The 25628-nt window shown below is 52.4% G+C and overlaps 1 protein-coding gene across 9 annotated transcripts in view; it reads left to right on the top strand.

Annotated features, from left to right (window-relative positions):
- The window catches only part of KSR1 (kinase suppressor of ras 1), a 106945-nt gene that overhangs the window by 27050 nt on the left and 54267 nt on the right, over window positions 1-25628 (top strand). For all 9 annotated transcript variants that reach the window (XM_014548858.1, XM_014548857.1, XR_001364276.1 and 6 more), the window contains one exon: window positions 22128-22268. The gene's annotated coding sequence lies outside the window, so the exon portion shown is untranslated. Of the gene's footprint in view, window positions 1-22127; window positions 22269-25628 lie in introns of those variants that run through there.

Here is a 25628-nt window from a genome sequence, read left to right as displayed (position 1 = left end):
TGATTATATTTGGTGTACTCTGTCCTGAACGGCAGAAAAGGCTGGAACACATTTTAGAAATAAGGCGCACCTCATTTTATTGCACTTCACAAATGTTGCATTTGTCACAAATCGAAGACAAGGCCTTCCGCCAGCAAAAAGTTACGATTCGCTTTGTTGCAGTGGTCTGGAACTGAACCCTCCGTATCTCTGAGGTTTGACTGTATTCCCATTAGAAATGATGAAAACGCTAAAACGCTGTGACCCATGCAGGTGTAAATGTCAGCGTTTTCCCACCATTGCTGAAAATCTCACCATCCGAGAACTGGTGCTCTCGGTCCCCCAAACCAGGGCCTCTGTACACCTTGGCTGGCATTAATTTGCAGGCCACGTACTGACTATTACGCTATACTCACTTGTTCCTTGGGAGCCAGGTGGGCTGAGTTCAAATCTCAGCTCTGCCTCTTACTAGCTGAATGGTTTTGGATGGGATAACGTACTGTCAAGCAGGGTGTCCACTGCACGAGGGAGTGAGAGGATGCTGAAGTCCAGACTACCCCATCTGCCAGGCATGCACTCTGTGTGTGCCCGTGTTGTCCCCCCCCCCCCCACAGAGGAAGGGGCGCACTCTTTCAACTTGCACGGAGGCATGTATGTGCTGGTTCTGGCCCTGACCTTGGGCAACTTACTTATTCTCTCTGTGCATGTTCCTTCCGGTGCAAAGAGAAATGAGTTACCACATGTAAAGCGCTCGGAACTGTGCCTGGCACACGGTAAGCACCCTATCAGGATTAGCTGCTCTGATTACATTTATTTGGGGAGTGATCCGAATCTCTTTATCTGAAGGCTTATCTTGGGTGAGTTTCCCAAAGCCTGGCATTCGAGAGGGGCTGGGGCTCTCAACCGCTTACAGTTTGGTCCCTGAGCTTGCATTTCTTTCTAAAGGATTCTTTCCAAACCTTCAGCTTTCCCAGGGTGCAGCTGCTTGTTTTTAAGGCAGCTGACCTGGGCATTTCTGGTGCTTTCTTCCTCTGAAAGAGGATAGGGCGATTGGGGCCAAGGACACCCGAGGTAGGCTGGTAAGACTTGTCCAGAATTCTGCCTTCGTTCTCTCTGTGAAGTGTCAGACTGGAGAAATGTAAGTGGGCTCCAGGGAGAATGAGAGCAGCACTGTTCAATCCAGAATTGTTTCCATGGGAGGGGGTGGGGCCTGATCCCTAGGGCACGCAGGTCTGCTCAGGAGCTGGAACCTGACTTCGCATCCATTTCCTCATTTTGGACCCAAATCAGGCCGTGTAGGAAGCATGAGAACAACCTCGATGTCTTAGGCTCCGACCAAATGCTTCCTCTAGTCATCTCCATCTTTAGCAGAGAGAAATTTTCATGTTTTCTTGATTTCTTTTTAGTACAGATGTCTTTTCATAGTTGAACTATTTCTGACATGAGATGCACTGTACGTTGGCTTTAATGTAATACTTGTATGTTTTCCCAAAATGCTCTTTTTATGTTGACGGCGTTATCTTATAAATGAGTATCCCTACCTCAGCTGTGTGCATCCATGAATTTGGTTTTCTTGGTCAGAGAAAGGGCTCTAACTTTATTAACTTCTGAGAGGGGGGGGGGCGGGATGGGGGCCCCTGGCCAGTGGGTAAGTGAGGGAAACTGGAGCTCAGAGTGGCTCGGTTATTGGTTGCAGGTCGCACAGCTAGAAAAGAACGGGGCCAGGATTCCAGGATTTGAACCCAGCGCTGACTGACCCTCAAGTTCAGCTCTCTCTCCTCCCCAGGCAGACTTGGATTCTTCCCTTCCGACTGTGATGACCTGTTCTCCTCCCACTGAAATCCCACCTATTCTGTCATTTTGAGCAACGTTATTTTGTGATTTTAAAAAGGACACATGTTCTTTGTAGGAGATACAAAAAACATCAAAATAAGATCCTATATTTCCGGTGTTTAAATTGGGATGTACTTATTTTTCCATAAAATATAAATCGTCCCCCATCAAGCTGAAAGAAGAAAAATAATGCTTTAAAATAAAAAGGAAGGATACATTGGGCTTATACTGTAAAGGGCGTTTTCTTATCTCGAGTTGTGAACTTGCTGTAATATCATGGCCGTTGCCCAGGTCATTAAATATTCTGTGAAAATGGGATTTTTTTACTAGCTGCATAGTCTCAGCTGCATAAACACACCAGAATTCAGTTACCCACTCCCCCCTGGCTGGCTATTTTAAGTTACACTTCCTCGAAGAGCCTTATGCCCACGCTTAATTGTGTCTGTGGGATAGATCCCTAGCAGTGGAATCTCCGGCTCAGAGAGGACACACATTGTAAAGCCGCACCCGCCGTGTCTCCTTTCTCAACTGCCCAGCACGCCCCGCGCAGCCCACACCCGGGACCATTTGGAGTGGCTCCACCAGCGTCGCCAACCCATGCGTTTTCAGTTTGCATTTCCTTGCTCACGACTCAGGTGGAGACGTTTGTTGCGATTGCTTGCATCTGTTGCTTCCCTTTGACGGAAGTGTGCATATTTCCTCGGCCTGTCTGCCTGACCCTTTTATGGACCCCTACTCGTTCTTCAGGGCCCATTTCAAAGCCCACCTTTGCCATGAGCCGTTTTCTTGCTACCTGTTGTTTCTCTGAAGCTGGACGTTATTTTTCTTTTCGCCTCTGAATTCTCATAGCAGCTTGTGTCTTAGGGCAGCGAGTCAAGTACCCCTTCCATTGTACCTTGATAGCCTCTGCTATAATCTAGTCCTCTAGGGTGGGAAGTGGGTCTTACTCATTTCTGTACTAACTGTAGGACTTGGCACAGTTCTGGGTAACTGGTAGGTACTCGCTCTGCTTGGATGGATGGGCGGATGGATGGATGGAATGACGGATGGACGGACAGACGGACGTATACTGTTGTTTAAAAAAAAAGTTGGCACAATGACTCTAATACCATCTTATCAAATTGTTTTCTTTCGCTCCTTTCTGAATCAGGGAGGTTTTGCTCTATCCAAGATCTAGCAGGGCAGGGGCGGTAACCAGCCATGCCAGGCTTTGTGGGAAGGCTGGGCATGGTGGCCCTGAGCAGGGCTCCACTTCACTTATGACAGTGGTTCTCAACCTGTGGGTCGCGACCCCTTTGGAGGTCGAACGACCCTTTCACAGGGGTCGCCTAAGACCATCGGAAAACACATATATAATTACATATTGTTTTTGTGATTACTCACTATGCTTTAATTATGTTCAATTTGTAACAATGAAATTGGGGGTCACCACAACATGAGGAACTGTATTAAAGGGTCTCGGCATTAGGAAGGTTGAGAACCACTGACTTAGGATATCGACATTGGCTACCTACCCAGACTTTTCTGCCCTTGCCGGAAGAGAATCACCGCCACCCTCCATTTTCCTCTTCTGACCATTTAAAATGTGTTGTTATTACTAACCGCCTCGTAATGCCAGGACGTGGTAGTTGTGGAACATTTGGAAGACAGAAACGGAAGAATCACCTGTAGCTCTCCCACTCACTGCGGTTGGCATTTCTGCCATGTTTTCCTTTAGGTGCATTTTCTTGGCAAAACTGTTTTATTTCCTCCATAGAGTAGCGTGCAGTTCTTTTGTCCTGCCTTTGTCACGCAACAGAATAACACAAAAAACTCCTCCATGCTTTTGTAAGCTCGTTCCATGGTTCTGTAATGTTTTCCCATAACCCAGGCAGCCCCGATTTTATTGTTGCATCTTGGGGTTGCTCTCACTGTGTCCCTCTTACCAACAGGGCTGGACCAGCTTGTGCACAGAGTTTCCGTGTCACTTCTTTAGCTGCACCCAGACCAGCCCTCCCCCCTCATTCTCCGACCTCTAAGGCTGGTGCCCCACTTGCCTCTTGGTTTGTGTTTCTCAGTATCTGTGTGTAGCAACATGTTGAGTAATGGCTTCCTTTTTCAGAAAGAAAACTCAAGTGTGAGAGCCTCGAGGAGGCTGCACAAGAGTGTGCTATCATTGCCCCGGAGTTTGGGGCCTGGGGCCAGTCTCTCCTCTCCTCCTCGGCCCAGGGCTACAGAGGGTGCAGGGGAGGGGAGGCCGAACCTTTGGAGGGGCCACAGGCCTCGGACCTGGCAAAGCTGCTGTGCTCAACAGTGAGCTCTGGTCACGCTCTCCAGGGCCCTGTAGGAGTGTATAGTGAACTCCTGGGTCTATTTCCTAGCTGGGTCCAGACTTGGGTCCTGCATGGCAGATCTGCTTCTGCATTTCCTGGGCACGTTCTGTCCTACGGGGGCTGCTGGGTTGGGAGCAGTCCTGGACTTGTCTTCAGCCCCACGCCTTTAAAAAGCTGGTCAGGCCCTAGCCGCTATGGCTCAGTTGGTTGGGCAACATCCTGTTCCCCAGGAGGTTGCCAGTTCAATTCCCAGTCAAGGGCACATGCCCGGATTGTGGGCTCAATCCCCAGTAGGGGGCATGCAGGGGGCACCCAATTGATATTGCCCTTCCACATCGGTATTTCTCTCTCTCTCTCTCGCTCTCCTTCTCTCTCTAAAAATCAATAAACTGTTCTTTTAAAAAAAAATAATAAAATAAAGAGCTGGTCGGGGCATGCCACTGAACTCCTGTAGCTGGCTGTCCCCTCCGAGGGACTGCGGTTACGAAGGCCGCGTGGCCTAATCGTCCCGGGCTGGTACCGTGGAGCAACACTGCCTGGCTTCACTTCCTGCCCCTGACAATGACTTTGTCTTACTTTCATCCCCACGTGGGGATAATAATAACACCTACCTCCCCCGAGGAATGAGTGAGCATTTATAAACTTCTTTAAATAGTCCCCAATTTGCTAAATAAAAATAGGGAACCAGGGCTCCGCTCAGCTTCTTGCTCATGCAACAGGTTGGACGCAGGCCTCTGCCTTCCAGCATGAGAAGAAGAGCCCTGGACAGGAGCCAGGAGACGGGGGTCCGTCCTGACACTGCCTTCGGACTGGCTGTGACTGACTAAGGCGTTGCCCCACCTGGGGCCCCAGTTTCCTTGGTTATTTCCATAGGATACTCATTATATGTGTGAGATGACCTTGAAGGCCCTTCTCGTCTTAGAACATTCTAGAATTTTGTGATTTAAAAGTATTTCGGATATCGCAAGAAGGGTCCTGTTCTGCCAGTCGCCCCTCCCGGCTGGCATGGGCCCGGCTCACTGCAAAGACAGCCGGCCAGAGATCCGGAGCCTTTAGGGTTTTATCAGGATTTTTCTCTGTGCAGGCGAGCTCTCCTGCACAGGAGGCTGAGTTAGAGTATCTGGGTCACCTAGGAATGGGCCGTGGGAAAGCCAGCCTCCTTGGGAATGTGAGACGTGTGCTGTCCTGCACGGCAGAGCGGGGCCTGAGGTGTGGGCTGCCGGCGCCTCTGCTCCCTGGGCCACAGGGCGCCCTGGCCCGCAGAGCTCGCTGCTTGCCCTGAGGTCTTTCTGTGAGCGAAACTGGGTCTTATGCAAGAGCCTGTGTGTATCTCTACCTGGAGCTGTTTCATCAGAAATACTCAGAGCGCATGCGATCAGGGAGCCAGCAGTAGGCCCTGCTCTTGTTCTTTCTGCGGACAGGTAGGATGGAGTAGGATGTGGCTGGCGGGCCCCTGGGCAGGGGAGCACTGTGCTGAGGAAGGAGGCCGAGGCTGGTGGATTCTCTCTGGGCTTCCTCTGGTCCCCCACGCCTCTGGCAGGTGTCAGAGCCTCACTTGGGTTTGTGCGCTGTGTCAGCGATGTGTTCATCTGCACAGTGGGAAGGGTCCTTGTCTGAATGGTGGGTTTGGGGTGAGGTGCCAACTCTAAGGCCAAGTCCAGTGCCTCGAGTTGGGAGGTGCAGCATGGGTCAGACCCTCCTGGGTTGAAGTTGGCTCTGGCATGTACCAGCCGGATAACCTTGGGTCCTCCTTTGTAAATAAGGATCCCCATACCAAGATGCCCAGCACTGGCCTGGCTCACAGTGGGTGTCACAGTCACATAGGAGGTAATAGAGCCCGTGGTTAGAGCATGAATTCAGCAGTTAAACCTCCTGGGTTCAAATCCTCATCCTGCCACTGATTAGCTGTGTGACTTGGAACTGCTCCTTGTCCTCAGTGTACCCCTCTGTAAAATGGGAGTAGCGTTGGGGCCTCTTTCACAGATTTGTTACGAGGATTAAAGTGACTTAATTGAATGTACGTAAAGCACGTAAAGCAATGCCTTGTCAGTGTTAGCTGTTACCTAATTTCTTCAGTAAGTTGTGGTGAGTTGATTTCTTGGGAGGTTGGCAGCCCACCTGTTCTGTTTATTTTGAAATGGAGCCCCTCTCTGCTGAGTGAGAACTTATCCAGGGTGGCAGATGTGTGCACATTGTTGCATGTTTGTGTAAGAGTGTGTGTGTGTGTGTCTTTCTTTGAGCTGTGTCACTCCTGCCCAGGCCTGGAGAACAGCTCCTGTTACAGCCCGTGTGCCAGGCCGGAGCCCGACCCTCCCAGGCTCTCCTCGGCTTGCTTCCTCAGGTTGCGTGCATCTTAATAGCTGTCTTGTTTGCCTGGCTCTTCTGCTCAGTCCACTGGCAGGGTTCCTGTTGCACAGTCTGGCTTGTGTGTTGACCTGCTCTTGACCCCCCAGAGATAAAGCAAGGTTTAAGGAGGCCATCCTCTGAGGTGAGTGTGTTCTAGCCTTGCCTGACCTCTTGCCCCTTTTCAAGGAACTCATGAGAGCAGCATGGGACTTGCTACTTATTCATGCACTCATTCAGGAGGAATCTTAAAGCAGTAAACAAGTCAGAATTTAACTGCTTTCAAAGATGACAAGATCCTGGAATTTTCATGATAAAGATGGCTAATGATGTGTGTTGACAGTCTAGTGCTAAGCACTTGACATCTCCCTCCCATGAAGGTAGTACTAGCCTCCCCCTCACTCCCATTTTACAGGCAAGGAAACTGAGGCATGGGAAGGTTAACTTAATCCAAGTTAAGGCAACTGGACAGCGCCCAGGAATTTGAATCCAGGTCTGTTGGACTCTGTGCCTGAGCACCTGACCATCCCACTCAGTACCGCTCCTGGCTGGCATTCCTGGAATAGCTTATCAGTGACATTGTGTTATCTGAGCCTCTCTCACTCTATAATTATAGTCTTGGTGATATGAGCCCAGTACAGCTGTGTAAACTGAGGTGCCCCTGGGCGCAGGGGGAGAAATTCCGTAGTCTTTTGGTCTCTGTGTTAGAGAATGTGGTCCTGCTCCTCTTCTTTCCCAGAGCTGACATCTCCTCAACCTCACCGCAGTTTCATTGCCAAACCCCGTATTTCCTTACCTTCCTCTGCCCAGCTTCAATGGTCCCTTTAAAAGAGAGTTTTGAAGATTACACAGTGAAGAAGGTCATGGGTAATCGACTGGCCTTCACAGATCCCTTATGTAAAGAGGCGTGGATGTCCTTGCCAAGCTGTCCTCTGCCCCCAGGAGGCTCTCTTCCCCAAGAGGCATCTGAGGGGCCCCCGGCGGGGCATGACCCCGGTGGGACTCAGTGCTTCAGGAATGCTGGGTTTTAACCTAGTAACTTAAAATCATGATGCCCACTCCTGGGGTTGGGGTTGGAGGAGGGTAGCTCTTGCTCAGAGTTGCTTATTTCTATAAACGGGTGGTTCTGTTGCACGGGGAGCCTGCAGACGAGTCAACAGATCGATGGCCGGCACCTGCATTCGGACACTCTCCCTGTCAGCTGTCAAAGCCCTGGCCTTTCCCACGATTGAGGCCACAGAGAAGGGCGATGGCTGCGAAGAGTTGCTGGGCGCCTCGCACGCCAGCTGCTGGACGACATGCATTATGTCCTTCCGTGTTCACAGTGATCTTTTGAGTCTGGTCTTTCCCCCTCATTTACAACAGAGGAAGTACAGGCTTAGGGACATTCTGTCCATTACCCACAGTTCCTTAGCTGGTAGGAGGTTGGGGTGAGATTCAAACTTGGATCTTTCTGACTCTAAGTCCCATGATCTCTCTGATTAAGATAGGAAGATCTCTCCCCCCCCCCTCTCTCTCTCACACACACACACACACACACACACACACACACCACACACACACACACACACACACACACACACACACACAGTCTATCTTGGGCAGGCCCACTCTCCTTTTATGAAGTAACATGTTTCCTGTACATATGAGTTAGAGAGGGCTGGACAGAACCAGCAGCCGCTGGCTGGAGAAGGCTCCTCTTGGGTCTGGCCACTCTGGCAAATGCTGCCTTTCTCCAGCCCCACCTCTGGGGGCTGCCGAGAAGAGTAGGAGACGGAACTGTCTTTAGAGCAGTGGTTTTTGCTCTTGGCAGGTGCAGGGTTCCCTTCTGCCTGGGGAGGGGAAGGAGCAGAGCTCAGGTGTGGGGGAACACCCTGGGCTGGGAGCTAGCTGCCTGGGGGCTGAGGTGCCTTTGCCAAGTTGGACCTTCAGCCAAGGGCTTCTGACAGAGAGCAGACCCTCTCTGCCACGGAGTGCCGGGTCTTAGTGAATGAGACAAACAGTGTCTGCCCTGTTTGTTGGCTCCTTTGCTGGAGAAAGTCAGCTCTTCAGCTTCCTGCATTCCAGGGTGCTAGAATGCCAGAAATTCCCTGGACCGGCAAGCGGGGAAGTCTTGTCTTTACTGTAAAAATGCTAATAAAACATCTCTAGAATCTGCTCCTTCCTTTCCACCCACGCTGCCACCAACTAAATTACCTTTTGTTCTCGTCATTTGCTGAATTGCGGTGGCTTCTTAATTGATTTTCCTGTCCCTGGATTCTCCACACCCACTTCAATCTGTCCTCCACATGGTTTCCAGAATGACAATTGTTCAGAAATGCAGATCTGATCATGTTTCTTCCTTTGCTTCCCTCCCCACTCCTGCAAGATTGAGTGCAGATGCCTTCGTGTGGCCGTCCAGAACATTCCAGGACCTGCATGAGCTGGCCCAGCCCCCAGACTGACTGGTCTCCGTATCTTCCCTTTATTCTCTAGTTTCCAGCTACTGCTGTACCCTTAAAAAAGGTTCTTTTGTGACTGATCTTAACTCATGCTGTGCCCCCCACCTGGAGCCCCTTACCCCATGCCTCACCCCAGCCCACCGAACTCATTTTAGGGATTTCCTCTTCTTTGATGTCTTCCTAGGGTCTCGGCCACCCTACTCCACAGTTAGACCTGGTTCCCTTGGGATCTCACAGCGAGTATTCAAGCCTCTGTGAGGCACAGAGGTGGCATGCTCCACGTGGCGTCAGCTCTCCTGGTCTGGAGGCCCCGGGAGGCCTCACTTACACACCCCACACCTTGCTGGGACGGCTGGGCGGCTGGCTCAGCTGGCCTGCTCTCCTCTCCATGGACGCTCAGGGCCTCTCCTCATGGCCTGTCCGTCAGAGTAGTCAGGGCTCCATAAGGATCCTCACCGTCCTGTTGGTCAGAGCAGCCACAGTCCAGCCAGATTCACAGGCAGAGGAAGTAGACCTTAGGTTGGAGGAGTGTGAGACGCTGTGGTGGCCCACACGTGTAGCATTGCCTCAGGTGGCCCTGTGACTGTCACAGAGGGGGGAGCAGCTCTCACCGCCCACTGCCAAGAGCAGGGGCCCTTCTCCCCATTCCTTTTCTCTAGAAATGCAAGCGCTGCACATCCTGCTTCACCTCCCCGCCCCGCTGCGTGCACGCCTGGACACGGGGACATCTTGAGTCTTCCTAGGAGTAGGGCACAGCAGGGAGTTGTATCCGAGAACTTAGTATTCACTGCACCAGGCGGGTTCTTAGAACAAGAAGGATCCGCTTCTCTCCACCTCCCCCGTCAGGTTCAGCGTCCAGTGGTACTTTAGGTCCCGCGCAATGGATGTGAAGGCGCTACCAGGTGTTACACATGCATTAGAGAACACTAGGTTCCTTTTTCAGGTGTATGCATCTCTCTAAGCCTCAGTTTCCTCATTTGTAAAACGAGAGAATAATTTTACCTATCAGAGCATTCCATGAGGCAATACACACAAAATGTAGTGCCTGGCACATAAGAATATCCAATTAAAAAACAAAGATGGTCCATAGTTGGGGTAAAAAAAACAGCCCTGGAATACAAAAATTACTTCAAAGTGGGTCATAGACCTAAACAAAAAGATAAAACTATAGAACATCTAGAGCATAGGAGAACGTCTTTGTGAATGGGGGCTTGGCCAAGATTTCTTAGATAGGAAAGAAAAGGCACAGGCCAAAAAAGAAAAAAATTGGTAAATTGGACTTCATAACAACGTAGCTGCCCTGGTTGGGTTGCTCAGTGGTTAGATCACCGGCCCATGGACTGAAGGGTTGCGGATTCAATTCCTGTCAAGAGCACATACCTCAGTTGAAGGCTCGATCCCTGGCATCCAGTCGGGGTGCATGTGGAAGGCAACCAATTGATGTGTCTCTCTCACCTTGATGTTTCTCTCTGTCTCTCCCCCTCCCTTCTACTCTCTCTAATAATCAATGAGAAAATATCCTTGCCTGGCTGGTGTGGCTCAGTGGTTGAGCATCAACCTATGAACCAGGAGGTCACAGTTCAATTCCTGGTCAGGGCACATGCCTGGGTTGCGGGCTCCATCCCCGGTAGGGAGCGTGCAAGAGGCAGCCGATCAACGACTCTCTCATCATTGATGTTTCTATCTCTCCCTCTCCATTCCTCTCTGAAATCAATAAAAATATATATTAAAATATATATATATTCTCGGGTAAAGATTGACAGAACAAACAAACAAAAACATAGCTGCTCTTGGCAATTTGGAAGGACTTTTAGAGGATTGCTTTTGGATGCCACGTGGTCCCAAAAAGAGCCTTTTTCTCTCTTCAGAGGTTCTTTGGAGACCAATAGGAAGCCTTAGCCTTGGAAGGTTTAGAAAGTTTGAAATGATGTGGGCTTAGTAAATGTTAGCAGAAAGGACTGCTATCAGTTGCAGGTAACAGAAACAGTGATTTCAACAACTAGGCCATTATGTTTCTCCTACGGTGAGGAGTTTGGAGGGAAGCGACTCGTGTTGGTTCAGCGGCAGAACAGTGCTGGCGTCCCTGTGGTTCTCTCTGGACAGCTCTTGGCAATGCTGATCTCCGATGCAGGAGGGGGGCTGTGGGCAGCGGGCTTCCCGGAGGCTGTCCCACTTGTGAGGAAAGCAAGCACTTTCCCAGCAGTTCCAGAGGACACATCCTTATGTCTCATTGACCAGAGCTGTCACCCATAGTTAGCGTCAAGGGATGCTGGGAGTGGGGCCTGCACATTGCAGTAGCCATGCTGGACCCCATCCCAGGATTGAGAGCCACTGACTCAGACCAATTCATTACCGGCCACAGTGGTGCCCCAAACAGAATCAGTGCAAGTGAGGAAGAGGTCAGGAACAGATATCGGGTCGATAATGACAGCGCCTAACCCCCCACCCAACGTTCCAGGGGAGTTTGCCATCGCATTAATGGACTCCTGGTATCCAAGGTGCTCTCCTACCCCTTGCCCCTTGCCCCCCTGCACAGCCCTTTTTTTCTTTTCTGTGATGGGCCGAGTTGCAAGGCAAACAGTCGTGTTCCTGGAAAGGAAGGCCTGTCTCCCCAGCGTTGGCATAATCTCCTGTTCATAGCAGGTGCTTTCCAATCAGAGCCGGAACGCCTCACCTTCCCTGCCCCTCCTTCTAGTGGTTTTCAGGAGGCCGGGTCTTAGGACAGGTCAGGGAGGGGTCCATTGGCAGGAGTCCTCCTTTGCCGTTAGGTGTGGCTCTGCCTTTTTTCCCCTAGTTCTCCACTTACCCAGGGCCCTCCCGGTGAGCAGTGTCAGGAATACTCTGGCATTACCGCTTGTAATTGTGGGGTTGAGGGCTGAGCTGTGCTCCGTGGGCCTGGAGAACTTAAGACTGGCACATGGAATAAGTGTTTGAACTGGGACCAAGGCTCTGTCAGATGAAGGATCTGATTTGGGGGTGACACCACACACGTGGCTCCTGACACCTGCCCTTCCCTCAGCCTCCCAGCAGGAGCACGGAGCACTGGGGCTGTCAGCGAGGCTCAATGGGTGGCCGTCCCTGCTCCCCTTCGTTGCCTCCCATAGTCCTCTGGTCAGGTCTGTCTGTGGGCACATCTCTCACCCCCCACTTGTGTGAGTTCCTCCAGCTTATGCACCGGGTTGCTTGTGACCACGCTGCCGTGCCTCCCACGGTGCCCGGCAGCGGGAAGAAGTTTACTGATCACTGTTGACTAAATGGATAATGGATAGAGGTTCTCTTTCCTGTCCCTCGTACAGTCACCCAGACTCAGGGCAGATAGGGGAGAGCGGCGTCTCGCTTCCGCATGATGTAGTGCCCTTTGTTCCCACCGCTCCGAGGACTGCTAGCTCTGGAAACGTCTCCTGGGGTCTCGGGGGCTTACAGATGGAACTGACAGGCAAGAAGCCGAACTGGAAGGGCGGCCCTGAGCCCGGTCATTCACCGACTCTCCAAGGAGCACGTCTACTCCGCTCAGCCTTGGTTCTCAAGGGGGAGCTGTCTGAGGATATTTCAGTCAAGGAAATGCCTTCCTCTCGAAACCTTTCCTGTTCGGTCTCATGACCTCAGTGGAGCCCGAGATGGGATACAGGTGTCACTGATTAAACTTGGGACCTTGGCTGTGCACCCTGGCCCGGCTCAGGCTCCATCTGTCCCACAAACTTCGTACGTGCTTCTAAGCCACGCCAGCCCCCTTGCCCTGCCCTCTCATACTTAGTGTCGGAGCAGTGAGAACGGGTGGCGGTAACCGATGAGGGTGCTGATTGCACAGAGGATGTTAACTCACGCTGCAGGGCTGCTGGGCAAGGTCTCCCGCACCCATGGCTGTGCTGGCCCCGGTGGGTACTCACACCCATCAGCCAGGCCAAAGACTGATCCAGTTTCGTCTCCAGCTGGGTTTGAGCCTCCCATCTGCAGCCCGGTGTCAGGCTCGGAGTCCGCAGCCTCCGTGGAGCCGGGGACGGGCGGGAAGCCGAGCTCCCAGCTGTGGCCCTCTCACCCCAGCCTCCTTGGGCACGGCTCCACTTGTGGTCCAGGGCAGACTTGTTTGTTTGTGTTTGGTTTCCCGACTCCGGCTTTGACGTCAGGGCAGGGTTGCTGATGGAGGCTTGGCGGGGAGATCGTCTCTGCACAAATGCACACGCCTGGCAGCTTCCCCAGCAAAGCCCGGGTGCGGGACGGAGACAGACGGGCGAAGGATGGTTGGTTGCGAAAGGCCCGGCTTGGGGATTGAGGCCACTTTCTCCTCTCTTTGCCCCACTTTCCCTGGTGCTCTTGCTTGCTCTGCCCCTTTCCCTCAAACGGCAGCCCTACTTGGTACCCTCCAGGTTCCTGCAGGCCTTGGCAGTGCTGGGGCGGAGGGGTAGGCTTGGTTCCTGCCTGTGTGTGGCACTGTGAGCTGCATCACGACCTCCAGAGGCCGCCTTGCCTTCTCAGAAATCATTGTGCAATACATTGGCCATGGCAGCCAGACCAGCCTGCTTAGCTGCCCCGGCTCACGGGGAGTTCCCTGAAGCATACTCCAGCTTTGCAGAGGAGGGAGGAGAAGTGAGCGGACCAGCCCCGAGGCCTGAGCAGGGCCAGTGGTGCTGGGGAAGGTGCGGCAGCTTCAGGGACATTGGGGAAGGCTGGAGTAAGTCATGAGAGCTTTGGCGACTTTCTAAGTTTGGGATGGGGTAGATAGGGACCTGGCACCAGCAAAGACTGCTGTGGAGTATGCGCTAAGAGTTCAGTGCTGCCCACCTGGGAAGGGGGAGTCAGGGTCCCATAGGTGTTGGTGATCTGGAGGCTGGACTAAAAATTGCACCTGCTGGCCGGAGGACTGAGTAAACCGAACCGAGGGGGAGGGGATGGGAGTGAGAGTGGCCGTCTAGGTGCCTCACCTCATCCTGCACACATGCTGGGATCTCCTTGGGAGCGGCAGCCCCGGGTACCAGGCAGGATGGGGGCTAGTTTTAATGAATTTAGAGCTGGTTTGGAGCCAGGGATCGGGTATAGTCCAGAGGGTAGGTTATTGCAACCAGGACCAGCGGCAGTGGCACACTGTGTGACTGGACACATTCGGAGAGTGTAGCGGGACAGCCTGCAGCCTTTCTTCAGAGGACTCGCTGCCTGGCACAGTCTGGGCATTGCTGCATTTGCATGTCAGGCCACACGAGAGGTAAATCCTGCCCCCTGCCATCCTGCTTGTGCCGGTCAGGGCAGCTGAGGGGAGCCTAGGGGGTGAATAGCAGGAGTCGTTTTGGGAGAAGGTATGGTACAAAGAAACAGAGCGTTGAGCCCCGAGTCCCTTCATGACTCGAGAAACTTACAAAGCTCTTGGTGCCTCGGTTTTCTCACTTGTAAGATGAGATGATAAAACACACCTGTAAGTCTCAAGGGTTCAGCCCATGTGGTTTGCCTATTTGCGAGTGACCCTGAGTGACGAGCCACACTTGTCACTGTGCTGAGGCTGGACTCAGAATCACGTATTACTGTTTGCGGGGTGGGTGCGTGTCTCTCAGCCAGTGAGTGAGCCAAGCAGGCTGCCCAGCCAGCACTCACATCTCGCCATAGCTCTGCTTTCCTACTCTTGATGTTGAGTGCACGGTCCTTCGCATCAAGAGTCTAGAAGGATCTGTGATGCTTTCAGGAATAGGTAACGGTGTTTTGTGGGAAGAATGACACACTCAGTGACATTGCCAGCTTTGGGGTTGAGTAAAGGGTGGGGGGACGTCACTCTTGGGCTGTCAGGGATCTATTACAATTTCTACCTCCTGAAGTTTTCATTGAGAATCCAAAGAAAGAGGCGATGAGGTGCTGCGTAAGTGGAAGAGATCATCAGTACCACGCGGGTTGACCGTAGAGTATGGACGCAGAGTTCCGTGACTGAGAGAGCCTGCTGCTGTACACGAGAATCCGGGGTCCACCTCTGCCTGTACCTGGGGTTCATCTGTCCCTCTTTACTTCACGTCTGTCACATCTGCCCCAGAGACTGACCCGCCTGCCTGCTTGAGACCTAAAGACCCGGGATACGGAGAAGAGTAACGATCCGCTCAGGGTCCGGCAGCAGCCCACATCCGAGTCAGGGTTAAGGTGACACACGTCATGGCATCTGGCCACTGCCATCGCCTGGTGTGGGGGTCACCCACAGGAAGGACCTCCTTATCCCGGGCACTGAAGTTTTAGGGTGCAGCGGACTTGGTTTACAGTCAGTTGTTCAGAAAGACGTGCTTTCTGCAAAGTGCAGAAGCCTCGATAAGACATAGTTCAAAGAGCACTGGCTGCAAGGCTCTCCTCTCCTCCTCAGCAAGGCCGTGCTGGCGGCTGAGCGGGACCAGTTCAGTGAGCACCTCCTGTATTCTGGACATTGCATACGTGAATCCCGCAGTGAATTTTCTTTTCTTCCCTTTACAGATGAGTAAGCTAAGTCACAGTAAACTGGTCACTGCCACACAGCTGGTAAGTGATAGCACCAGGGGTGGGACGTAGGTCTGCCTGGCTGCCATGCCCGTGTTTCCCACTGGGGGTGGTGGAACAGTTAACTCACCGTAGGCCTGGCCCCCGACCAGTCAGAACAGGTGCTGCTGGTAAACAGGAGGCGCGGGCACACCTGTGCACCAGGTGGAATGTTTGTCTGGTTATTAACCACTGCACCGCCTGGCCAGTCCGGCACAATGGCTGGCCCCTGTCCAGCCGCCCTGGGAAGCCTGCGAGAGGTTTCTGCCAAGACGACCATTCCAGCCAGTGTTTTGGGGGCAGGGCAGTAACCACTGCAGCACACTGGCCGTCTCCTAGGGATTTCTGTTCTGTGGCTGCAGAGGAGCCCTGTGTCCCTGATCAGCCTGGCTCGTGGGTCCCTACGACAGCCGTGATGCGCTCTGAAGGGTGAACCTGGGATCTACGGGTGCCAGCTACAGGGAGGCGGGTTTAGGCCCCATGTACAGGAAGAATAACGAGGCAAAAGTCTCCCCAGGAGAGGCCGTGATCCCTGCACTTGGCAGCTTTGAGCAGAGCAGACGTGTGAGGCCTCTCGTGTTTCTGCGTTCCTTGCAGTTGTGGGAGCTGCTTCCTGTTCCTGCGGAAGTTCCTTTCCTGCGGCATGTGCTTTGTGAAATCTGACAGGTGTCTGCTCTTCAGGGTGTCCGACAGGCCTCACTCCACGGAAGGGATGCTCATGGCAGCCTGCGTTTGGGAGGCCTGTTTGGAGTCACGCTGGAGTAGCTGGAGGTGGCAGATTGCACTTGAGGTTGATCAGGTGCCAGATGAGGGCGCAGGTGCTCGTCTGGGCAGGTGGCCTTCCTGGAGTCCATGCAGCTCCACTCCGACCCTGGCCTCTGGTGCTGATGTGGAGGTGTGAGCACTTTGAGGCAAAGGAGGTCTCGGGTTCCCTGGAGTCAACTGGTGAGCTGGGCCTTGGCCCTCATGCCTTTAAAATAAACGTGCCTGATCTGTGAGTTCTACCAGCATTGTCCTGAAGGCCAACCCAGCCTCCGGGGTCTTCTTCAGCTCTATCTCTAAAATGGGTGTGATCCCACCCACATCTTCCCTATTGCCCAGGGAGGTTATAAGAGAACCTGAAGACTTAGCTTGGTGAGGATGCCACCCACTGCAGCTACCACTGAAGGGGTGAACGTCTTACATCCATATTATCTTCTGTAAATCTTCACAACAGCCCTTTGAAACAGACCAACCCCATTTTATAGGTGGGGAAACTGAGGCCGAGGTTGAGTGTCCTGCTGGGGAGTGTGGTGGTGAGGGGCTTTGAGGCCAGGTTTGTCTGTCTCGAGAGCCGATTTTTCACAGATCTCTGCTTTCTCTTGGACTTGTTGGCATAACCAATAGCAACGTAGTAGGAGCTGAACGTATTTTTTTCTTGTTCCAAGCACTTTTATATTAGTTACTTTGGCCCCAACTTCCATAACATGATACCCTTTTTATAGGTGGTGAGATTGAAGCTGAGCTAAGAGGGATTTCCCCCAGGATCCTTGATCTAAATGTCAGAGCTGAGACCAGAGGCTAGATCATTGAGCCTAGGACACTTAGTGAGCGCCTGCTGTGTACCGTGTATGGGTAATACCCCCCACTTGTTTGTGGGCTGACTTGATGCCCCTCTGCTCTTTCTATAAACCAGGCTGAGTGTCAGGGCAGAAGCGGGTGAGACTTCAGTTCTAGCCCAGGCTCCTCCCCTTGGGCCAGAGTGCTAATGACTCTCCCTCCTGCTGCTTGTTCCATCGCTGAAACCCCAGGTGCTTTTCTGTTTCGGAAACTTTATATCTGGCGGTTTTGTGGTTAAGAGAAAATGACTCTACTCATGAAAGGTCCCCTTGCAGGCCCCTGGGCTGGGCTGGCAGGCTCCACCGTAGTTTCTCTGGGAAAGTAGCCCCTGGGTGCTTCTGTGACTGTGACCAACTTTCCCAAAAGTGAGAGCAGCCTTTTTCGCTCAGATGTGAGCTGCTGTGCCCCCGGCACCCCCACCCATTGTGAATGAGAACAGCTTTGCTCCTTCAGCAGAACCCAGGTCTGCAGGTGTCATTTCTTCTCTATGAGCTCTGGGAGGTGGCAGCCAACAGGACACCAGGCCTGCTGGCCACGGGTCACCAGACTGTGCCCACCCGGCTTATGGGTTGCTCACTGGGTGAGGTGAATTCTGCACAGTCCCACCCACAGGCCTGCTTTGGGCTGTCCAGCAGGGATCGCTCACGGCCTCTCAACTAAGCAACTGCTCACTCCTCTTCTGGGGAACTTGCCCTGGTGTTTGAGACTCTCAGACTCCTCAGTCCTCACTTGCCCCATTAGCATTTGTTTTCCATTGTCATTTTGGCGAATGTTATGTGGCTGCCGGGGCTACAAAAATGTATTATGTGTGCATTTATTTATTCGACAAAGGTTTTACAATAGCCAACCCTGTGCCAGGTGCCGTGCTGGTTCCTGGGGATCCGGTGCTGAGCAAGAACACAGACCAGGCACCTGGCCTCATGGAGTTTCCAGTTGGAAGAAGGAAGCAGACAAGGAAAATATTAGAACTGCAATTTGTGTTCTGATGGAGGAGCAGGCAGGGGGCTAAGGAGCAGGGCTGGAAGGCTTGGGGGAGGAATGGATATCTAAGCTGAGCTGAGAGAACCTTTTTGGCAGAGGGCCTGGTGGCTGAAAAGGGCTGGACACGCCGGAGGGGGCTGAATGAGAGAGAGCCCCAAACGCTGGCTCACTGCTGAGGCTAGATTGGCTGATCTTGACGTTGACCTGTGATGGCCAAAGTCTTGTGCAGAATGGATGTTATTAATCAGCTCCCAGGGTTATGGCCCTGGAAACTCCCGTGCCAGTGGCGATGGCCTTCGCTGCTGCTGCGGCTCGTGCCAGCAGCCCGACCTCTTGGGTTAATGTGGAAAAGAATTTGATTTATTTGATTTATTGCCCTGACTTTAGTCAGCTCTTTGAAGCTGCGGTTTGAGAGCAGTTTGGAGTGGAGGGAAGGCCTGGCTGTGAAAAACATTTTAACGGGTTCCCTTGGTTCCTCCTTCCTTGTGATGTTTGAGCACATGTTGTGTGTCACACGCAGGAATAGGCATGTGGGGACAGTCACAAAGAGGTAGGCATTGTCCCCGCCCTGATGTACAATGATAGGGTGACTAACCTAGTCACTGGGGGGTTCCCATACTATTGTTCAGTCTTCCCAATGGACCACGAATGAGCTGGATAGTATCATTCCTGTTGTACAGGTGAGAGAAGCAAGCTCGGAAACATGAATGAGGTCACACAACTAGTAAATGGCAGAACCTAGATTGGAACTGGGATTCTGTTAAACTCCAAAGCCGGTTCTATGTCCGCTGCCCTGGGAGCTCATGTCTGTTCAGAAGCTCCTTTCTGAGACCGGCTGTGATAGGGGCTGCCATAGAGACACAGACAGCCCACTCGGAAGGGGAGACAGGAACTCTAATCAGGCCCGGGGAAGTCTTGCCCAGGCCAAGGACACTGTGGCTGGAGGAGGGAGGGACTTCTGGCCAGAGCAGACAGCTTGAGCCGAGGCCCAGAGGGTAGGAAAGTATAGGAAATAGCATTTTCTAGGTGAGTGTGCGCCTGGAGGGCTGGGTGGGCCAGGGGTGGAGTGGAGGTGAGCCTAGAAAAGAAAGTTGGGGCCTCTGGTTACACTGGAGGAGGGATGGACCAGAGTGGGGTGAGCCTGGGTAAGGGGCAGGAGTGCCTCTACGTAGCTCTTTAGGATGCGAGAGGCATTTGTGCCTTCACACTTCTGAGCTCCATGCTCTGAAGATGTTCCAGGGGCTTAGGGCCCCTAATAGGACAGCAGATATACATCTTGTGTGGCAGCCTGGGAGTTGCCAGCCTCGGCTGAGAATGTCTGATTAGTAATGTCTGCTCTGGGTACGCGAGGGGCCTGGAGTGCAGGCACGGAGAGCAGCCGTGGGTTTGCCTCTGTTTAGGTTTCACTCAACATAGAAACTGTGCAACTGTGTGGAATTATTTTTGTTCCGACTCAGTGTTCCCTCTCTAGCAAGTATCCTCACTTGCCACTGAGCCCTCTGACGGTAGCAGGACTTAGCAGAGGTCAGGGCATGAGAACCTAGATTGGAACTCGGATTCTGTTAAACTCCAAAGCCGGTTCTATGTCCGCTGCCCTGGGAGCTCATGTCTGTTCAGAAGCTCCTTTCTGAGACCGGCTGTGATAGGGGCTGCCATAGAGACACAGACAGCCCACTCGGAAGGGGAGACAGGAACTCTAATCAGGCCCGGGGAAGTCTTGCCCAGGCCAAGGACACTGTGGCTGGAGGAGGGAGGGACTTCTGGCCAGAGCAGACAGCTTGAGCCGAGGCCCAGAGGGTAGGAAAGTATAGGAAATAGCATTTTCTAGGTGAGTGTGCGCCTGGAGGGCTGGGTGGGCCAGGGGTGGAGTGAGGTGAGCCTAGTAAAGAAAGTTGGGGCCTCTGGTTACACTAGAGGAGGGATGGACCAGAGTGGGGTGAGTCTGGGTAAGGGGCAGGAGTGCCTCTACGTAGCTCTTTAGGATGCGAGAGGCATTTGTGTCTTCACACTTCTGAGCTCCATGCTCTGAAGATGTTCCAGGGGCTTAGGGCCCCTAATAGGACTGCAAATATACTTCTTGTGTGGCAGCCTGGGAGTTGCCAGCCTCGGTGGAGAATGTCTGATTAGTAATGTCTGCTCTGGGTACTCGAGGGGCCCGGAGTGCAGGCACGGAGAGCAGCCGTGGGTTTGCCTCCGTCTAGGTTTCACTCAGCCTAGAAACTGTGCAACTGTGTGGAATTATTTTTGTTCCGACTCAGTGTTCCCTCTCTAGCAAGTATCCTCACTTGCCACTGAGCCCTCTGACGGTAGCAGGACTTAGCAGAGGTCAGGGCATGGGAGCGGGCCAGTGCCCCCGAGTCTAGCCGGTTGTGAGCTTGGGACCAAACAGGTTTCTAGGGGAGATTTCAGAAAGGCTGCTGCAGAAGCAATGGTTTTGCTGTCAGGATGGGTCTCTTTTTACGCCTAATCTCCCTCCAGCCACACGGGTTCTTTCCCTGGAGTCTGTGGAGAGAATTCTGGGGGCTCATGAATTTGGAGTGGGAAGTTATTACCTTTATTTTCATTAACCGGTACCTGAAATTCAGGGTGTCGTTCCATTTGGATGGAGGCAACCAGGCACAGTTGTCTTAGCAAATCTGTGTGACTCGGTCACCAGTAGAAATCACAGCTGTTTCCATATCACCTTACAGTTGTGGAGCCGCCTGGAACAGCACAACTTCAGAGTTATGATAACCGCACCCACCGCTTTAATAAGGAAGCTTCTAGTACCCTATCACTGCCTTAAGGAATGTTTTGATACATGTCTTTACATGTAATCGATTTCCTTTATTTATCCTAAGTGTTTTGTTTTACGCACTTAAAAGCATTATTCTTAGAGACTCGGAGCTCCCCACACTGCCAAAGGGGTCCCTGGTGCAAAAATGGGCAAGAACTCCTCTTTGGAAATCGGGAGCCTTCCTAGATATTTGACATTTAAATGATAATGATCATTAATTACTTGTTAGTATTGGGACTGTGCTGTTTAGAGAAACGCACTGAGATATGTACAGATGGAGGATAAAGGAGGAGTGCATTGACAACACAACCCTCTGAGGGGTAGGAGGCCTGGGAAGTGGCTCCCAGGCAGGGCTTCTGTACAAGACTTTGAAGGTGGTGCGTGCCTCTTGGGGAAGCTGAAAGTCACCAACATGAGGCCAGTAGAGTCTGATCAGCATCTCGGCAGTTCTCATGGGCCCGGGGGTCACTTGATCTCAGCCACTCCAGGACGCTGTGCATTCATTTCCATCTACTGGAGCCCATCCCCCCTTCTTTGTAATTGGCCCTGGGCTGTGCCCTCCCTGCACGGCTTGTCCCCTCTGCATTCCTCAGTGCACTGCGGGCCACCCAGAGGGCGCCCAGTATTTGTCAAAGGGAACGCCAGGTTGACCTTACTTAAGCGTTTTATATTTGAAGTTTCAAGCATACCTTTCAGGGTGTGGGTCCTGCAAGCCTATTGTGGGACTCGAGTCATGGACCCTTACGAACGCTGCCGTCGCCCAGGGGGCATGGCCAGCACGCGTGGGCCTGGCACGCACCGAGTGTTTTATCTGTTCTATCGGGGAGGTTCTATTACTATCCCTGTTTTCTGGAGGAGGAAACTGAGGCCTTTCTGGGGGTGGGGTGTTAAGTAACTTGTGTAAAGTCACAGGGCGAGGGTGTGCCTGAGCCCCCAGATCCCGGCGCAGGCAGTCTGATTCTAGGCTGGATGCATCCTAAGTGAGAGGTTACTCATGATCCTCAAACCCCCACATCTTCCATATCATCAATTACTAACCGCCTCCCCCTGCCCAACCTGACCTCCCTCACTCAAGCAGGAAGTCCTCCTTACGTTTTAACCCCAGTCTCTGTTCTGGCCAGTCTTGCCCATTCCTCTCTGAGGATCATGCCCGAGCCTGAGGCAGTGTCAGCCACCCTTGGGCTGGGTAGAGGATTACGGGTGGTTTTCCAGGTTTCCTGCTGGCTCTCCCAGACCCGACTCCTGTCTTCCCTCCCCCCTTTTCTGTTTCAGCAAAAGGGAATCCAGCAGGCTCCTGTTTGCCAGAGCTCCCCTACAGCATGCGTGCTCGGGGCGGCCATGAGCCTATGACCTGAATGAACCACCTTTTCTTTTCTGGGCTCCCCGCAGGCCAAGCTGGTCCGGTATATTTGCAAGCAACGGCAGTGCAAGCTGAGCGTGGCTCCTGGTGAGAGGACCTCTGAGCTCAACAGCTACCCTCGCTTCAGTGACTGGCTGTACACCTTCAATGTGAGGCCAGAGGTGGTGCAGGTACGCGGGCCACGGGGACTTGGGGCAGGAGCTGGGGAATGGGGTGAGTCAAGCAAAGGGACCACACGCAAACCCAAGGACTGAGGGGCATTGCTGTCCACTCTCAGGAGGGACCTGGGGTCAATGTGGCTCTAGCCTGGGTCCTGGGTGCCACTGCTGTATAAGTCAGACAGCCTGGCCACACCGGTCATTCATTGGTTCACCATGAGGACAGCAGCCATCTGGAAACATTGGCTGCGCGACAGACACTGTGTTCAAACGGCAAAGGGACCACACGCAAACCCAAGGACTGAGGGGCAATGCTATCTACTCTCAGGAGGGACCTGGGGTCAGTGTGGCTCTAGCCTGTGTCCTGGGTGCCACGGCTGTATAAGTCAGACAGCCTGGCCACACCGGTCATTCATTGGTTCACCATGAGGACAGCAGCCAACCTTTCTGGAAACATTGGCCGCACGACAGACACTGTGTTCAAACACTTTGTAGAGATAAACTCACTTAGTTCTCACGAACCCTGTGAAAGATCGACTGTCACCATGGCCATTTCATACCTGAAGAAATTCAAGCACAGAATGGTTCAGTGACTTGTTTAAAACCATGCAGCTCGAAGTGATAGTTTTGGGCTTTGGAAACAAGGGTCTGCATTGAATTTTCTCCTGTAACTGCTATAATGTACTGTTTCCCTCACTTTGTTCCCTCTTCCCATTCATCCAACCAACCTACCCTCCCGCCAGCTAACCAACTAACCGACTAGCATTCAGGGAGAGCGTACCCTCTGTGAGGTGTCGGGTACAGGACAGCTCTCGTGGGCATAAATAAATCAGTGCTTGGCAGGTGCAGTGCACCCATTCAGGTCTTAAAGCCCTTCCTTCCAAAAGTAAAGATTGACGCTTGTTATTGTGCTAAAGTAACACGAATTCATTGTATGTAGACACTTAAAAAAAACAGGAAGAGGAAGGAAAAATCACATTCATATTTCCACCGCTCAGAGAAAGTCTGTGATCATTAAGATTTTGACATTTCTTTCTAGTCTTTTTTTAATTTTATTACTTAAGTCCTTTCACATTTTCTAATGGGTTAGACCTGTGCAATCTGGTGAGGTAGTCACTAGCCAGTGTAGCTGTTATTGCTTGGCACCTAGCAAGTCCACACTGAGATGTGCTATAATTTCAAAGATATGAATTCCCAGATGTGCTGAGCTGAGCTGCATTCTGGGGACTTTGTACAAAAAAAAAAGAAAGTACACTACTTAATAACTTTTTATATTTAGTACATGTTGATGACACTATTTTGAATGTATTAAGTTAAAGAAAATCTTATTAAAATTAACTTTTACTTTTTAAAATGTTTCTACTCAAAAATGAAAATTTAAGGATGTGGCTTGCATTATATTTCTGTTGGGCAGCACTGGTTTAAACCATCCTGAATAAGCATTTTTAGATTTTTGCTCTTATCATTTGATATGCTAATCAAGTTTTCCCCATATTCTCATACTTATCAGTAAGCCTCCCTTTCTTTAAATGGCTGCATAATGTTTGATCGAATATATGTGATGTAGTTTACAGATAGAGGTTAATTCCAGTCGTTGGTTATTATTGATAACACAGTGGTTAATATTATTTATGAAGCTATTTGTATATTTAGGCATTTTCTCTAGGAGAGATTCCTGGACAGGAAGTGACATCAGCATAAAAGGTTCCTGTCACTGGCGGGAGAGGGGCGTTAATGAGGGGTCACAGGGGAGCTCTCAGCACCTTACAGCTCCTGGCCTGGCCCCAGCGGCCCTCATATTTGTGCTATATGCCAGCCTTTAAGAAGTTGGCAGGCAGGAGGTGGCCAGTGTGAAGGTTGAGGGAAACGGCTCTGTGAGATGGAGTTTCCGGGGGCATTGTTAAGTATGCACAGTGAGCTACATCTCTCATCCATCTCCTCGCCCACTGACCTCCTGACAGTTTCCTGCCATACAGGAAGGAGCCCCGAACATGTACTGGTTCATCCATGATGACAGGTTTAAAACCACGGACTTGGAGACTGTGGAGAATTGAATGGTCCCTTTAGCCCCCAGCCTCAGCATTCACCCCACCTGTCCCCTCCTCACATCTCAGGGATGGAAAGCAGTTCTCACAACTCACAGTTGAGGACACCAGGGCCCACAAGGGCAGTGACTTGCCCAGCATCTCATCAACACCCTCCCTGCCTGACAGACGAGGACCACTGGGTTCGGAGAGATCACGGGCTCTTCGAGGGTCCAGAGCCCCTAGCAGGGACAGTTCAGACCCAGGCCTGCTAGACTCCAACCTGTGCCTTCTCTTCCCTTCTTGGGCCTCAGGAAGACATCTTTGGCAGGTGACTGAGCTCCTTGAAGGGGTTCCCTTGGATCTCCAGAGATCCAAAGTGTGCAGGAGACTCAGGTGTGCCCAGGGCAGAAGCCAGCACCAGGGAGGCCAGCTGCAGGGGCTGTCTGGCCCCCGGAGAGCCCTGTGGTGGCAGCCGGGACAGGGGTCCTCCAGTCAGTCCCAGAGGCATAGCAGATACTGAGTCGGGTGATGTTTGAATCACCAGGTCATGAGTGATGCGTCAGAGCTGGGCGGTAAGTGAGGGGTGAGCTCCTTTGTATGCAGGGGCCAGGCAGGCAGGAGAGCTCCAAAGCCGCACGTGGTTTGGGAGCCAGCATGTTCCCCGGCATGGAGGACTGGGGCAGGGTCTGCGCAGAGAGCTCTGAGGGTTGGGGGGTTAGGGTGAGACAGCAGGATCATCTCCAGCTTCCCAGTGACCTCTCCAGTGACTTGGAGATCATGAGGCGGCTCTGAAACGAACATGTTTCAAGCAGAGCTCTTGTTTTTTCCCTTTCGTCCCTTCCATACGTAGAGGCACATCGACTGGAGCTGGGCTAAGTGCCTGCCTCCACCCCCTGTGTGTTCCAAAGGCCACACAAGGGCATCCTCACCAGTGGGAGGGTGTGGGGAGCTGGAGGAGGGTGGGCCCGGACGCCTGGGGGGGCAGCCAGCAGCTTCTGCCTGGGCTTTAGGAACCACAAGAGTCATTGTCTGGGTGTCACACCATCTTCCCCAAACAGTCTCTCCAGACCCTTTTCTAGAAGTTGCTCTGCATCTTCCCCTCAAATCTCACATGGGTCTTGGGCCCCGGGCCAGACTATTCTCAAGGACGGGAGAGGGCTGTTTCCTTTAGTCACCCCAGCCCCTGCTAGCAGGGAGGGGCAGGGTTCTGCTCCTTGCACGTGTTTCTCCTTGCACCTGTCTGGGGGCACAGCACTGGGGCCCAGGGTTAGAGGGCTCCCCAGGCACAGGCCTCAAGGCCGGCCCCAGGGTGTGGTTCTATTTTTTTAACGAAGACAGTGGACTC

This window comes from Myotis brandtii, unplaced genomic scaffold (genome assembly GCF_000412655.1).
Source record: "Myotis brandtii unplaced genomic scaffold, ASM41265v1 scaffold523, whole genome shotgun sequence".
Classification (NCBI taxonomy): domain Eukaryota; kingdom Metazoa; phylum Chordata; class Mammalia; order Chiroptera; family Vespertilionidae; genus Myotis; species Myotis brandtii.
Note: the sequence above shows the minus strand (reverse complement) of the source record. Positions and strands in the feature narration are given on the sequence as shown.